This window comes from Lissotriton vulgaris, chromosome 5 (genome assembly GCF_964263255.1).
Source record: "Lissotriton vulgaris chromosome 5, aLisVul1.2, whole genome shotgun sequence".
Classification (NCBI taxonomy): Eukaryota; Metazoa; Chordata; class Amphibia; order Caudata; family Salamandridae; genus Lissotriton; species Lissotriton vulgaris.
Genome location: NC_141693.1, coordinates 881,239,709 through 881,253,123, shown reverse-complemented (window position 1 = coordinate 881,253,123; position 13,415 = coordinate 881,239,709).

The following is a 13,415-nucleotide window of genomic DNA, read 5'->3' as shown; positions in this document are numbered from 1 at the left end:
GAGCGAAGGGACCACGAGGCAGAGTACCAAGCGAACATATTCTGCAGAGGCACTGGGTCCTGTCGATGTACCACCTTAAACACTAGGCACGCCGCTTTATACAATACACGCAAGTGCACCGGCAACCAGTGTAGGTCCCTTAAGGCTAAGGTGGAGGAGCTAAGGTTAGGGTGAGAGAGAGCCAGCTTAGCGGCCATGTTCTGCACCCGTTGTAACTTCCCCAGCAGATTTTTTGGGGCCTCCAGAAGCAGCGCGTTGCAGTAGTCTAAACGACTCAGTATGGTCCCGCGCACTACTTCTGGCCTGGCCTGCTCAGGGAGAAGGGGCAAGACTTTAGGCAGCATGCGTAACAGCATCATGCACGTGGAGATGGTCTTATTAACATGCATGTCCAGCTGTAAATTTGGGCCGAAAATCACTCCCAAGTTACGAGCTGACTCCGCGGCCGACACTGTCTCGGGGAAAGTAGATGGCCAGAAGTTCTCCGGAAGTACCCGAGGAATCCGGTCCATGGAGCAGTGGAGCACCTCGGTCTTTGTGCTGTTCAATTGCAAGGAATTGGCCCGAAGCCAATCCGCTGTAGCTGCCATGCAGCGATGGAACGTCTCCAGCGGGACCGCATTATTTCCTTCCAGGGAGAAGACCAGCTGGGTATCATCAGCATAATTGAAAGCCGAGATACCAAAAGATTTTATAAGCTGGACCAGAGGGTGGAGGTAAAGATTGAAAAGTATAGGGCTGATGGCCGAGCCCTGTGGAATCCCCTGCCCTACTTTCCGAAACTCCGATCGGAAAGGAAGAAGCGCGATCATCTGCTGCCGGTTGTTGAGGTAGGATACCAGCCAGTCTCTTGCCCCCTCTGTGACCCCGCACTCCTCCAGCCTCCTCCTGGTTGTGAGCCCTTCCAAAGCGCAAGTGCTATTTGGTGAACTATATTTGCACAGCTTTCCTCAGCCGTTGGAAGGAGCTCCATTCTTACTCGTGACTGCTGTCATTGAAGGAGTGAGAAGGCTGCAGAGTGGAACCATTCACTTAGTGAGTAGCGTGCTGCTCAGGGGGAAATAAGCACATGTATGAGAAATTCCTCCCTACTACAAGGATTTAAACAGAAGCATTATCAGTACAAGGGAAGATGAACCTACTTAAGGGAAATAATGCACTCACTTTCTATGGACTGTAACTACCAGCATTCTGCTTGGTGTAAGCATGCCACGCCCACTGGAGGGCGGATTCATTCAATAAAATGCCGAATGAAAATGAGTGAGTCTTCATTGCCCCTTGCACAGCAGTCCATGATTAAGGGGCGTACCTGCCTTGAAACGCGTCGGACGTGGAGAAATATAAATGGAAGCCTCATATGCGTGCATCTGCAAGGCAAACAGACCGGAGGGTAGCGCGGAGCGTTGTGAGCCCTTCCAAAGCGCGAGTGCTTTTTGGTGAACTATATTTGCACGGCTTTCCTCAGCCATGGGAAGGAGCTCCATTCTTACTCGTGACTGCTGTCATTGAAGGAGTGAGAAGGCTGCAGAGTGGAACCATTCGCTTTGTGAGTAGCACGCTGCTCAGGGGGAAATAAGCACGTGAATGAGACATTCCTCCCTACTACAAGGATTTAAACAGAAGCATTATCAGTACAAGGGAAGATGAACCTACTTAAGGGAAATATTGCACTCACTTTCTATGGACTGTAACTACCAGCATTCTGCTTGGTGTAAGCATGCCACGCCCACTGGAGGGCGGATTCATTCAATAAAATGCTGAATGAAAATGAGTGAGTCTTCATTGCCCCTTGCACAGCAGTCCATGATTAAGGGGCATACCTGCCTTGAAACGCGTTGGATGTGGAGAAATATAAATGGAAGCCTCATATGCGTGCATCTGCAAGGCAAACAGACTGGAGGGTAGAGCGGAGCGTTGTGAGCCCTTTCAAAGTGCAAGTGCTTTTTGGTGAACTATATTTGCACGGCTTTCCTCAGCCGTGGGAAGGAGCTCCATTCTTACTCGTGACTGCTGTCATTGAAGGAGTGAGAAGGCTGCAGAATGGAACCATTCGCTTTGTGAGTAGCGTGCTGCTCAGGGGGAAATAAGCACGTGTATGAGACATTCCTCCCTACTATAAGGATTTAAACAGAAGCATTATCAGGACAAGGGAAGATAATCCTATTCAAGGGAAATAATGCACTCACTTTCTATGGACTGTAACTACCAGCATTCTGCATGGTGTAAGCATGCCACGCCCACTGGAGGGCGGATTCATTCAATAAAATGCTGAATGAAAATGAGTGAGTCTTCATTGCCCCTTGCACAGCAGTCCATGATTAAGGGGCGTACCTGCCTTGAAACGCGTCGGACGTGGAGAAATATAAATGGAAGCCTCATATGCGTGCATCTGCAAGGCAAACAGACCGGAGGGTATAGCGGAGCGTTGTGAGCCCTTTCAAAGTGCAAGTGCTTTTTGGTGAACTATATTTGCACGGCTTTCCTCAGCCGTGGGAAGGAGCTCCATTCTTACTCGTGACTGCTGTCATTGAAGGAGTGAGAAGGCTGCAGAGTGGAACCATTCGCTTTGTGAGTAGCGCGCTGCTCAGGGGGAAATAAGCACGTGTATGAGACATTCCTCCCTACTACAAGGATTTAAACAGAAGCATTTTCAGTACAAGGGAAAATGAACCTACTTAAGGGAAATAATGCACTCACTTTCTATGGACTGTAACTACCAGCATTCTGCTTGGTGTAAGCATACCACGCCCACTGGAGGGCGGATTCATTCAAGAAAATGCCGAATGAAAATGAGTGAGACTTTATTGCCCCTTGCACAGCAGTCCATGATTAAGGGCCGTACCTGCCTTGAAACGCGTCGGATGTGGAGAAATATAAATGGAAGCCTCATATGCGTGCATCTGCAAGGCAAACAGACCGGAGGGTAGAGCGGAGCGTTGTATTGTATTGTATTGTATTGTAGGTGTACTTATATAGCGCAGTCCTGTCGCCCCAAGGGCATCCTGGCGCTTGAGAACCGGTCAACAACACTTCCACTGCTCAGACATCCCTAGGGAAGAGATGCGTTTTTAGGGCTTTCCTAAACGGGAAGTAGTTCCTTTGACTTCTCAAAGGGAGTGGCAGGAAGTTCTAGAGTTTGGCCGCTGCGACACTAAACGAGCGGCCACCCATCCTTACTCTCTGGAACCTCGGAACCACAAGCAATTGTGCCGAAGAAGAGCGAAGGGACCACGAGGCAGAGTACCAAGCGAACATATTCTGCAGAGGCACTGGGCCCTGTCGATGTACCACCTTAAACACTAGGCACGCCGCTTTATACAATACACGCAAGTGCACCGGCAACCAGTGTAGGTCCCTTAAGGCTAAGGTGGAGGAGCTAAGGTTAGGGTGAGAGAGAGCCAGCTTAGCGGCCATGTTCTGCACCCGTTGTAACTTCCCCAGCAGATTTTTTGGGGCCTCCAGAAGCAGCGCGTTGCAGTAGTCTAAACGACTCAGTATGGTCCCGCGCACTACTTCTGGCCTGGCCTGCTCAGGGAGAAGGGGCAAGACTTTAGGCAGCATGCGTAACAGCATCATGCACGTGGAGATGGTCTTATTAACATGCATGTCCAGCTGTAAATTTGGGCCGAAAATCACTCCCAAGTTACGAGCTGACTCCGCGGCCGACACTGTCTCGGGGAAAGTAGATGGCCAGAAGTTCTCCGGAAGTACCCGAGGAATCCGGTCCATGGAGCAGTGGAGCACCTCGGTCTTTGTGCTGTTCAATTGCAAGGAATTGGCCCGAAGCCAATCCGCTGTAGCTGCCATGCAGCGATGGAACGTCTCCAGCGGGACCGCATTATTTCCTTCCAGGGAGAAGACCAGCTGGGTATCATCAGCATAATTGAAAGCCGAGATACCAAAAGATTTTATAAGCTGGACCAGAGGGTGGAGGTAAAGATTGAAAAGTATAGGGCTGATGGCCGAGCCCTGTGGAATCCCCTGCCCTACTTTCCGAAACTCCGATCGGAAAGGAAGAAGCGCGATCATCTGCTGCCGGTTGTTGAGGTAGGATACCAGCCAGTCTCTTGCCCCCTCTGTGACCCCGCACTCCTCCAGCCTCCTCCTGGTTGTGAGCCCTTCCAAAGCGCAAGTGCTTTTTGGTGAACTATATTTGCACAGCTTTCCTCAGCCGTTGGAAGGAGCTCCATTCTTACTCGTGACTGCTGTCATTGAAGGAGTGAGAAGGCTGCAGAGTGGAACCATTCACTTAGTGAGTAGCGTGCTGCTCAGGGGGAAATAAGCACATGTATGAGACATTCCTCCCTACTACAAGGATTTAAACAGAAGCATTATCAGTACAAGGGAAGATGAACCTACTTAAGGGAAATAATGCACTCACTTTCTATGGACTGTAACTACCAGCATTCTGCTTGGTGTAAGCATGCCACGCCCACTGGAGGGCGGATTCATTCAATAAAATGCCGAATGAAAATGAGTGAGTCTTCATTGCCCCTTGCACAGCAGTCCATGATTAAGGGGCGTACCTGCCTTGAAACGCGTCGGACGTGGAGAAATATAAATGGAAGCCTCATATGCGTGCATCTGCAAGGCAAACAGACCGGAGGGTAGAGCGGAGCGTTGTGAGCCCTTCCAAAGCGCGAGTGCTTTTTGGTGAACTATATTTGCACGGCTTTCCTCAGCCATGGGAAGGAGCTCCATTCTTACTCGTGACTGCTGTCATTGAAGGAGTGAGAAGGCTGCAGAGTGGAACCATTCGCTTTGTGAGTAGCACGCTGCTCAGGGGGAAATAAGCACGTGAATGAGACATTCCTCCCTACTACAAGGATTTAAACAGAAGCATTATCAGTACAAGGGAAGATGAACCTACTTAAGGGAAATAATGCACTCACTTTCTATGGACTGTAACTAACAGCATTCTGCTTGGTGTAAGCATGCCACGCCCACTGGAGGGCGGATTCATTCAATAAAATGCTGAATGAAAATGAGTGAGTCTTCATTGCCCCTTGCACAGCAGTCCATGATTAAGGGGCGTACCTGCCTTGTAACGCGTCGGACGTAGAGAAATATAAATGGAAGCCTCATATGCGTGCATCTGCAAGGCAAACAGACCTGAGGGTAGAGCGGAGCGTTGTGAGCCCTTCCAAAGCGCGAGTGCTTTTTGGTGAACTATATATATATATATCTTTACTTTTGCACGCAAGTATAGCGTAGCTAAAAGACAGCAATACAGCAGCAATATCAAGAAGCAGTCCGGACCTGCAACATCACAAATAGCACATGGAGAACCGACGGACAATGAAGATGAAGTAACTAATGAAGACACGATTTCTATATCAAGTGGTACGAGTGAAGAACATGACAGAAACCTGCAAGCAGACCCTATCCTCAATCTGGAAGAGGAACTCGATTTTTTAGTGGCGGAAAGACTGATGACACTGCGCCCACGCTTAAACAGCCAAACATCAACAGCAAAGGCAAAAACCAAAAAAGACGAGAACGCAGGAAACAAGCCAAACAAAAACGAGAAAACAAAGAAAACAAAAGTTCCATGGCAACGCAGGAAATAAGACAAAATAATGCTGTGATTAACTTGTCTAACATTACTTTAAGCAGAGCTGAAGAACAACTCCTAGCTCTAGGACTTAATTTTTGCCCAGCACAATCCTTTGATTATGCGGCAACCCGCATTGACGTGTACCGGTTCATCAGAAAAATCAAGTTGCAGAAATTCTTTGCCACACAGAAACTGAAAACCGATGGAGATAAGTTACCCGCTGATGATTCTAGCACTCCGGACGGAGTGCTTGAGGTAAGAGCGGCAGATGCACCCACCTTCTTGACTCTCAATGACTTATGCCAAGCTACTGACTCACAGCCTATGTGTCAGGACAATGAAGATAACACCCAAACTAGACTTGCCAGAATCAACATTACTCAAAAAGGAGCAGGTTTTACACCATTTAAAAAGAAGTCCAAATTTACTCCTTTAATGACAAAAGACGCCATAGATACTTTCCAGGATTGTATAGTAAATGAAATGAAGCAGTTATATACCAAATCATGTAACCGCAAACGAAAACATTATAATCACAAACAAGCTGAATATATCGCTCTTGTCAAAAAACTCAGCACCAATCCTGACATAGTAATAAAAACAGCAGACAAGGGTGGCAACTTGGTAATTTGGGCCAAAAAAGACTATATAACAGAAGCCCTCAGGCAACTGCATGATACTTCTTGCTATATCAAAAGCAACGACAAAGAATACACTAAGGCTAAAGTCACTTTGGAAAAACTTTTGAGTAAATACCGGCGGGAAAGGCTTATTTCTAAAGAATAATTTAAATTTATGAAGAAAGAATTTCCAGTGCTGCCAGTTCTCTACCTGATTCCCAAAGTACATAAGGGAACTTTTCCCACCCCAGGAAGTCCGATCATTTCGGCTATAGACAGTGCTGGTGAGAATGTAGGCCGCTACATAGACTATTTTCTTCAGGACCTGGTCACTGTATTACCAAGCTATGTACAGGACACTAGTGACTTTTTGTTGAAAATTAGGGATCTGGAATGGCAAGAAGACATGCTACTCCTGACATTGGACGTTGAGTCCCTGTATACGAGTATCGGACATGAAGAGGGACTGAGGGCTACTAAACACTTTCTAGGCAAAAGATCTGCGGAATTATATGCCCACAACAATGTTATTCTTGATTTGATGAACTGGTGTCTCAATAATAACCATTTTGCTTTTGGTAAGGACTTGTGGAGACTACTTCGTGGCGTGGCGATGGGATCCTGCTTCTCCCCCAGCTATGCGTGCTTGCACGTAGGCTGGTGGGAGGAGCGGGTTCTCGCCGTCACGCACGAAGTGTGGGTAAGAGAAAAAATTGCCAAATATCTCAGATATATTGATGATATTTTTATTCTTTGGCAGGGCAGTGCGGAGGAGGCTCAATTGTTTGTGGATGAAATTAATGTCAACTCCCTCAATCTGCACTTTACTTCGCATATTAGTCCCACCCAAATAGAATTTTTGGATGTCAAGGTCTACATCAATGCTAACAGAATAGAGTCCACCCTATTTCGTAAACCCACTTCAGGCAATACCACACTACATGCCTCTAGTCTCCACCCACAACATACCATATCTAGTATTCCTTATGGAGAAATCCTAAGGATCAAACGTATCTGTAGCTCTACCACTGATTTGAAAGTTGCATTACTGAACTAAAGGCCCGGCTAAAAGACCGAGGCTACTCTGATCGCACTTTTAACCAAGCTTTGGCTAAAGCAAGGTTGAGAAGCAAGGAGAGCCTTTTGCCACAAACGGATGTTGATTCCAGTGACACTGATTCTATTGCTGATACAGCTTTGAAAAGCACTACTTGTCCTATATTTATCACAGCTTACAGCAGTGAAGAAAAGGCCATCCAAAAGATTATTCGGAAAAATTGACCGATAGTCTTAACTGACAATATTCTTAATTCCACTTTGCCCCGTACACCTACTGTCACCTTTCGACGGGCTAGAAATATGGGAGCCTCTTTAGATATCAACAGTCCTGAGCTGAAATCAAAGGGCACATGGCTAAAAACTAAAGCAGGATTTCATAAATGCACACACTGTAGGGCATGCAAATTTGGTGTAAACATGACTCATTATCGCACACCCTTTAGCATGATTGAGACTCCTATCAAGGGCAACCATGATTGCAAAACTGACTTTGCAGTCCACGTTCTGACGTGCACCTGTGGACTAAACTACATTGGTAGTACTAAAGCCCAGGTGCACGTCAGAATTCTCCAACACCTCAGAGCTATACTTCATAACGATCCGGCCTACCCAGTGGCGCACCATTTTGCGCTAAAACACAATCAAGATCTGCAGTGTTTAAGGTACTATGTAGTGGGGTCGGTACCTCCTTTGCGTAGAGGAGGCAACAGAGAGTTGCTACTGAGACAGCTAGAAACACGTTTCATTCTTCAGTTCGATAGTAAGTGGCCCAACGGGCTCAATAATACTGAGGATATACACAACTTCTTATAGAGCTTACTGTTGTTGTTGTCGTTATCTTGATTCTTGTTTCTATTCATGGCTGATTCACTCATGTGTGCCCTTCATGGACATTGGAGCCTTACATTATATCTGCATGAAATTCATTCAGTACAGTCATTAAATGTCTGATTCATCATGATGTATCTCTAGTTGGGCGGGCAGTCAGGTTCCCTGTTGCCCACCCACGCTTCTTTGGATTACAAGAAGGGATAAACCTTTACTATTTATGATGCACAATAGATAGTCAGGTTCCCTGTTATTTATTAGATTTTAGTATACCCCCTTCCTTAGTGTATCTCTGGCCTTCGGCCATTGTACATCTGTGGCTTCCCTTCCCTTTTATACTTCTATTTTTATCACTGTATATTTAATCACTATATCGATTCCTCACTTGTAAAATCATGATGAATTATTGTTTTTAGAATAGCATTTTATACTTACCTTTTACTATATAATATGGCTTTGCACATATTTCTATTACTGGTAACGTTTTTACATGCATTCTTTACTAACATTAACATATATATCATGAATTTTATCACTTTTGTGATGTGAATATTTGCACTTTAGATTTAGCCTCTTTGCACACTAGACAAGGTTGTCTTAGCTTTAGGTGTTTGACACTGTAGCACTTTTTTTTGCTCATTTGCACATCCAGCCGCCCAATCCTCCATGTAAGTGTACAGAGGTCTGTTTGAAATTATTAGAAAGGACACCATTCCAGTTATTAATGTTGTTTATCCCTATCCATGGTGATATAACGGATTTACCCGGTTATTTTTCTCTCACTTGATGGTTTGAACTCCATGTTAAATTATATAAAATGATGTCTATATCTCATAAATGCATTCATGCAGAGTATGTACTGATATGTACCTTAATCTCTAATAATTTCTACTGTGGTTAATGCATATGAAATTACTATCAACAAATATGCACAATTTCACCAAATCATGTTGTTTAATTATGAACTCGGGCGCATCAAGTCTGTTGTTTATGTTAATTAACCACGTGACCCTGTGGGAGGCAGCCAGAGGGCGAAGCAAACTGCACTTTAAATATCACCTAATTTAGCTACTCCTTGCATGTGAACAAGGGCTGCATAGCCCGAAACGCGTCATGGTCGGTTGCACTAGAAAAACCTGCAAATAAAATCAGTTACCTGAAGCCTGTGGTCTGTCTCCTACTTTGCCGGTTCTTTGAGATTGGAGGTGGCAACTTGGAGTTTCTGCACATATATGTACATATATATATATCCAATAAATATCCACCAAAAGATTCCTCTTCATGTCAGAAACCGGAGGGACACAGCGCGGATTCCTAGAAGAATGCATTTATTTAAGCACTGTCGGCATGACACGTTTCGGCAAACTGCCTTATTTATATGCCATTCAACAGTAGTTTGCATCGGTCCGTTGTTAAAATGTTAATCACGCTCCCATTGGTGGAAGCCCAGCTGAGTTATATTTACATGAAACGTCACTGCAGTCCTACTCGACGGACTGCAGTTCCAAGACTGCACCATCCCGGCTGAAGGGGAAAACGTTTTCAGGTAACTCATTAAATCTCGTAGTGAGTGCTGGATGAATTTAACAACGTGAATGTGTGCAAAATAAATTGTCCTGATGTCACTGCTGAAATTAATTCTTCTCCTGGGTCCCCAACACCGTACCGCATTATATCAAGTCCTGCGGTACCGAAGACTTAACTGCAGTCAGTTGGTCTCCCTGTGCGTTCACAGACTGATATCTCGCATCAGTACCATGTTGGCTTGGAATGCAGGTGCCAAAGCGAATTGATCCCTTGGGAACATGAAAGTTAGAGCAGAAGCCCTTGCCCTTGCCCATGAAGCTCTGGCCACTTTACAGGCGGGATCCCCATGCGCGTCAGGGGCTAATGCGCAAAATATCCACCAAAAGATTCCTCTTCGTGTCAGAAACCGGAGGGACACAGCGGGGATTCCCAGAAGAATGCATTTATTTAAGCACTGTCGGCATGACGCGTTTTGGAAAACTGCCTTATTCATATGCCATTCAGCAGTAATTTGCATCGGTCCGTTGTTAAAATGTTAATCACACTCCCATTGGTGGAAGCCCAGCTGAGTTACATTGACATGAAACGTCTCTGCAGTCCTACTTGACGGACTGCGGTTCCCAGACTGCACCATCCCGGCTGAAGGGAAAATGTTTTCATGTAACTCATGAAATCTCGTAGTGAGTGCTGGATGAATTTAAAAACGTGAATGTGTGCAAAATAAATTGTCCTGATGTCACTGCTAAAATCAATTCTTCTCCTGGGTCCCCAACGCCTTACCACATTATAACAAGTCCTGCGGTACCAAAGACTTTACTGCAGTCAGTTGGTCTCCCTGTGAGTTCACAGGCTGATATCTCACAGCAGTACCATGTTGGCTTGGAATGCAGGTGCCAAAGCGATCCAATCCCTTGGGAACATGAAAGTTAGAGCAGAAGCACTTGCCCATGAAGCTCTGGCCACTTTACAGGCGGGTCCCCCATGCGCGTCAGGGGCTAACGCGCAAAATATCCACCAAAAGATTCCTCTTCATGTCAGAAATCGAGGGACACAGCGTGGATTCCCAGAAGAATGCATTTATTTAAGCACTGTCGGTATGACGCGTTTCGGCAAACTGCCTTATTCATATGCCATTCAACAGTAGTTTGCATCGGTCAGTTGTTAAAATGTTAATCACGCTCCCATTGGTTGAAGCCCAGCTGAGTTACATTTACATGAAATGTCACTGCAGTCCTACCTGATGGACTGCGGTTCCCAGACTGCACCATCCCGGCTGAAGGGGAAAACATTTTCAGGTAACTCATAAATCTCGTAGTGAGTGCTGGATGAATTTAACAACATGAATTTGTGCAAAATAAATTGTCCTGATGTCACTGCTAAAATGAATTCTTCTCCTGGGTCTGCAAACGCCTTACCGCATTATATCAAGTCCTGAGGTACCGAAGTCTTCACTGCAGTCAGTTGGTCTCCCTGTGCGTTCACAGACTGATATCTCGCAACAGTACCATGTTGGCTTGGAATGCAGGTGCCAAAGCGATCCAATCCCTTGGGAACATGAAAGTTAGAGCAGAAGCTCTTGCTCATGAAGCTCTGGCCACTATATATATATATATGCACTCTGTAGTTATAGTTAGGCTTTCAAAGAGTTAACTTTAACAAAGGGCCTGATTACGAGTTTGGCACAGCGGAGCGGGTGCACGGCTGCCTCTGCTGCGCCAAACCCATGCAAGGTTGCCCAAGGACCGCTGACCGTATTACGAGTTGGAAATGCACATTTTGTAATTTGGTCGGAGGTCTTATGGCCTTTCCAATTCCAGTCCAATGAGAAAAAACAAGGACCTTCTGAACATTGGATAGTTCAATTCCTAGGACAGGAACTTAATGGTAGTGACAAAAACTTCTAGGCAATGTCAATAAAGCAAATATACACAGTATCTATAACATTAAGAAAACCAAGGAAGACAAAAAAAATATATTCAAAGTTGTTACCATTTTAATAATTTCTTCTCATATTATCTAAACAAATTATATTATTACAAAACATGTAAATAATGAAACACAATATGTAACACATCACATTTAATCAATATGGATAAATAAAGGGTTAAAAAGTGGCAATATCTTTATTAATTCGCCGCACGTTTCGGCGTATACAACGCCTTCTTCAGGAAAGCCACACAATTATAGATCCCGTTTCAATGTGATTAGTTCCTAGTGATTAAAACCTGCAACTCCATAGTTGGTGGATGTTCTTGATTCTAATAAATGGCTGATAAAAATGCGATGCACCGAATGTGCAGCGATGTCTTCTTAATTTGAAAATCAACGATATCACAAAAAGGTTGGATGTCTGGTTATCAAACAAGCCTCGTGTAGGTGTATTTGAAAAGCGACCTGGTCCCACTAAATGTTAAAATCAGTAATATGATATTCTGGAAAGCCTCTTGCGATGGAAGAGATTCAACGAAGAAACTGGAACAAGTGTAGATATGCGATAGTGTTCCAAATATGTAGCTGAATAGGCATGCACAGTAAAGGATTTATCTGATAAAAGGAGGCTCCAGGTAGGATCAGGCTACGGATGGCTGCTGGTGATGCATTCGGAAAAGAGTATCAAATTCCCATGGCAGTGCCTTTAAAACAGACACCAAAATTGTAACGGCCATAGAATTCCAGAACGTGATGTCTGGTTGACTTCCATGCCGTGCTGGAAATTGTGGGGGTACAAGCAGGGGGGCACATATTGTACCCCATGGTGGGTTGGCCATGGGGGCCCTGCAGGGCATTTATGTTTCTTCACCACCAGCCCTATAATGGTGTGACTCCCACCATGAAATGCTGGTGGTGGACGAACACATAATTTGCTAAGTGGGTCTGCATCAGCCCCCGCTCAGCAAATTGCGTTGTTGCGAAGCAGTGCCACTGCCAGGGAACAGCAGTTTCCAGATGTAGCCCACAGTCCACCACCGGCACCACTTTGTAAGTCATGATACAGCGGGAGGCGGACCGCCACTGCTGCGGCACAGCGAGTCTGGAGACCGCCAGACCTTAATCAGGCCCAGGAACTCGCTGCTTCTCCATGCACTGCTTATTCTTTCGTGTTACATAACTTTTAGCTTGTTAAATCATGGCATTCATAACAACACTCATAACATTTCAAATTACATAACTTAAGAGAACACTGTGCAAGGTAGAGGGCTAAGTTCAAATTAATGCATGTAGACTGGTCAGTGAGTTCACAACACTGTGTGTGGAGGTGCATATGTTGTAGTAACTTTTGGGCGCAATTGATAACTTTAAGTTATAATTATAACTTTTGAACTTCAAATGTTTGTGTAATTTAAGTTGCTTTTTTAAATAGACATAATAAATGAAGTTTTCCTAACTATAACTAATCAAATTTTGTATTATATAACTTACTTAACATTAAAAAAACTTTAGAACTTTAGAAATTCACTGAGAAAACCAAAGGTTATGGGACATCTTAGTTAGATGAAATGTCAGTTAAAACATACTGTTTTAAACGAACAAAACCACTGAAGTTCAAAAGTTATCCAAAGTAACTATAACTGGTGCACTAAAGTAACTGTAACTTGCGCCCCTGCCATGTACAGTCTTGTCATTAATTGTGCCATTTGAAATGTTCACAATTAGAAAAAAACCTGTGCACTCATCAATGTACTCCAAATTAAGAATAGGTAATCAAAATTCCACTGGTTAGTGTGCTCAGCCAATACTTACTTTCTGGTATATCCGACACACGAGGGAAGTCCTGTTTCGATGGCCAAACAGGGAGCTGATAAGTAGAGAGGTCGCCTAGCAGG